Below are 4,453 nucleotides of genomic sequence, written 5' to 3' on the forward strand. Positions count from 1 at the left end.
TTCCTTTGTGAAAGGCTGTTTTTGTGATAGACTGCTAAGTTGTGAGTTTCCTGAGGGGCCTATAAAACAGTAACACTGCCACTAAGTCCACCATCTTTCCACCTGCCTTCACTTATTTCAGTACTGCTGTGTTGGTAAAAATCAGACTTCCCAAAGCTCACCGTGTCTAATCTCTGACGTGTCAGCAATATCTTGAAAAATCTGGCTGGTATAAAATGTGTAAATCCAATTTTCTTATGATGGAACAAATATCTTGGAGCAATTTGGGGTTCTTTTGGGAAATCTGCCCCTCAGCAACGAAAGCAGTAAATCCAATGAAAACCAGATTACACCATATCAAATGTGGGCTTTTCTTTTCAAACCTCATATGCAATGTCTACATTTTGCTTATTCAGACACAACGCCGCTCTACCAAACCTTCTGCAGCTGTGGAGTTTTATCAGAATAACTTAAAAAGCAAATGGCATCTACACAGGAACAGCAGAATCAGATCAGTTTGTTTCTGTGGCACAGATGCAACATAGACCAACTATTGACCTTTGAGATACGTGACATAACATCTGTCTTGGTCACTCTTGGGGTGTGGTGGCAAAGGTAAATTTAAAAAATGGGACTCCATTTCCTGGCAACATCTTTAACGAGATCACATCTGGCTGTTGGGCTGAAATTTGATAATTACCACCACTAGGAAACCCCAGTCGACTTGTAAGTACAAGATTCTATCAATGAAACAACAACACTGCAAATCTTTGCCCCTTTGAGTTATGCCGATGGCCTCAGTGTGAAGGCTTCTGGGAAATGGAGTCTTGCTCATCCTCCTCATCCTCTCTGTGTCCGACTCGGAGCCTGTTCTCCAACGCCTCTGTCTTTCCTGCATTGTATGCCATATACCAGCCGTTCGTTGTTGAGAATGTACGTGGGGGAAATGTTTTTTTAATTCTCGTTGAAGAACATTTTTAAAAAAAAGAATTTGAAAGGTTTTATTTTCTATTTCTATTGCTATCCTGGAAGCTAGATGAGATTTTAAATATGTGTTTAAACAGGTTTTACAAGGTGTGTAAATGTTTTTTTATTTCTTAATAAAAACAATGTCTTCAGAAAATGAGGGCCGAGTGTCTTTTGTCTGGATGATTGTTCAATATTACAACACAGATTATTCCATTCCAGTTCAATTTTCAGAACTCGTGGGACCTAAGTCCCCTTGACAACATAATAAACTCTAATCCTACAAAGCCTCTAATACAAGGTTTAAGGTATTGGAGACAACACACCAGCCTGCTCACTGCTGCCACTTTGCCTTAAATATGTGAAAGTAACAGAATGAGTTTAAAATTACTCCATAATAACCACAATAACAGGGCGACTGTGCCAAATCATCTGGCACCTGATTATATTGTAAAGCCTTAAAAGGCAGAGAACCTAGAGGTTGTGTGTAGAGTATATGTGAGACGTTGTAGTTGTAGTTTCTGCATGCTCATACACACATTTATACAGTTTCTATCTTGTCTGTGTAAAATATTAAACATACAATGGGACTATATGAGGACACTTAAATGTCTTTTGACCCCTCAAATCTGCTGACTTTCAGAAAACCATAAGATATTAACAAGTTCTCTGAAACGTTTTGGCAATCATCTAATTTTTAACTACTTGAGAGAATGTTTTATTGCTATTTTCAGACCGTTCCTTTTCTCCAGGTGTTTTCTCATTTTCAGACAGTACGAACTACAACTGAGAACGTTCATTCTCATGAACCAATCTGGAGGTTTGAGAACAGCACACAATTAAACCACAATGTGAGCAGAAGAGTTCCCTGCTACACAGCAGACTAGAAATGAGTCCACCTCATTTTACTGCTGCAACCAACAAAAAGACAAGTAAACAAAGAAAACAGAGTATTACAAACGGCACCAATGAAGTGTCTCAAACAGTGAAGTTACTTAAGACAGTGACTCTGTTTTCATGTGGGTCTGTTGTGACTGTGAGGCAGGTGACCTGCAGCTGAGCTTCTGATTGGTTGGTTTGAATGAATGCCCAGGTAGCTCCTGGTTGGTGATTTCCTTCCTTATGGGAGTCTTTGAGGAAATCAGGCCTGCTCACAGCAGACTCTGCTGGTGTAAGAGCGCTGTATGTTTTTCCTCGATCCAGGTGATGTTTTCTATTAAACAAAAATGGTGCGGAGACTTTTCCAGCACTGGGAACTACTGGGTGAGTAACTCTAGTGTTTTTCACACTTTAAGAAATGGATTTTCCCAAAGCTGTGGCCTTGTCTTGGGCACAACAAGTGAGAAACTGAGGTAATCAGCCCAGGCTTACCTAACAACACAAACATAAACACAAATCACCTTCCTAAGCTCCTAACTGCTGAGAACAAGAGAGAAACAGTACAACCCCCACAAATAAAGCTACGTGTTCTATAATAATGGCAGTAAACAGCTGTGTGACGCTTCTACAGGCTTCAGATACTGAACATTTTGACCCAAACATCTGTTTCACAATATGGAAGCGAAGGTTTAGACATGCTGGTGATTAATAGCTGGCAAGCTGGGTACTAAACACAGTTAATTTTCCCAGGCTGTAATTTTCCATCACTAGCTGTTTACATGACATGAGCCATTTTCCCCAAATCAAATCAACCAGCAATTCCCATTAAAGTATTTACATGAGTGCAAAATATGAATATAAAAATGTCCTGTTAATATCTCACTGTAAGCAATCAAAACAAATAAATAAATACAAGACACAATGGTGTTTCAGGCTCAGTATGAACCCTGTAGCAAATCTCTGTTCCTTATTTTACTTGGATTCATTATTTTGCCCACAAATGGAACCATGATTGCTGTGGTTATTGGTCCCATGTGACCAAACAAAAGCCTCTTGTTTCAGCAGGATGGCTGAAAATGCTGGTTTGAACCTGCTCTTGAATTATATGAACATTAATGATGCTGGTGTGTCGCTGCACTCTCAGCTTTAAATAACAGTCACTCCAGAGAAAGAAACTCACCACTGACATTTCTATTCTCTGCCTTCCAGCTCCAAGAATAGGCTTTTCTGCTGAGAATTTTTTGTTCTACTTCACTTTCAGGACAGTTTTTTGGCAGTGACACAAGACAAAAAGCAAAAACAAGCCTGTGTGTTTTTAAGACGAGCGTTTGATGGTACTTTCGCCTTTTGTTCTGTGTTCAAAAATAGAAAGAGTCAGGAAATAGAATGACAGAGCAAGATGGATGATGTGAACATCAAATGTTGCCAGTTTTAATCCCAGGATGTTGTGGTTGCTCAGTCGGGGTCTTGGGGACAATGTTTTTGCACTCTTTCCTCCGCTTACTCCCACTTCACATGTCCAGCTCTCTCTGAACTGTAGACCAGTCACTAGTTTATGTGTTTGCAGCTTCTCTGCTACAGTAAAAGTAATTTTGCATTGAACTGTATTTTCTGATTCTCTATGAGCCAATTAACTTTAATTATCTTAGATGGCCCATCTAAGATAAACTTACTACTTTCCATCCAGATATCAAGGTCGATGCTAACGTGTGACTATAGAAAGAGTTTTATTAAATTATACTATATGTTGAATAATCCTTACTGCAGTGATGCAGGGACTGATGTGCTGTTCTTAATTACTCTTTGCAATGTCTTTGGTAGGTTTTGAAGAATGGGTTCTCTCATCATCCCTTCATCTTGATGAGGAAACTAACTCACCTGCCTTACTTGGTGACAACTTTATGGTAAGACTGTGCACCCTTCTCATTGATAATGTATGTTTAGTATGAATGTGTCCAGTTTGTCTCTCAAACTCTTTGCTGGATATGTTTTGGTACAAAAACACAATGCATGTTGCCTTGTGATGCAGCCTGTTGGTAAAAATCAAGTTGTACTATCCCTGCAATCCAGTGTGCTGGAAGTGTATTTACTATGTAGATCAGTCCTGTATTTACGTGTGTAAATGTGCATTTAGTATGAAGCTACTTTCTCATGTATTTGTGTGTGTGTGTGTGCGCACATGCATTTTTTTTGTACTGCGTTAACCGGACCTGTTACGTAACAGTAGACTCTTGGGGATAATTAAATCAACAGAAGCAGAACATACAGTACAGTGTGCACATTCACAAACTGGAGCATGTCATTTAGGGGAGTTCTGTTAAAAAATGCACACACAATTTACCCAAGGTTAAGAAAACGAATACAAAGAAGGTTAAATGCTTACAGTACAGTATAGTACAGTTACTCTTGATTAATTTAATTTGACTTTCTTGACAAGTTTACAAAAAAATACACCTTCATGTCAAAATGAAAACTACATAAAAAGAAATGGCAATGATTTGCAAAACTCATTAACCCACATTTTATTCACAGTAGAACATAGAAAACATAATTAAAAAAAAAAAAAAGGTCAGTTTTAAGAAAAAAATATAGCAGTTTTAAAAATTGTTGGCAGCAAGATGGGACAGAC

The sequence above is a fragment of the Anabas testudineus genome, chromosome 5 (genome assembly GCF_900324465.2).
Source record: "Anabas testudineus chromosome 5, fAnaTes1.2, whole genome shotgun sequence".
In the NCBI taxonomy this organism is placed as follows: domain Eukaryota; kingdom Metazoa; phylum Chordata; class Actinopteri; order Anabantiformes; family Anabantidae; genus Anabas; species Anabas testudineus.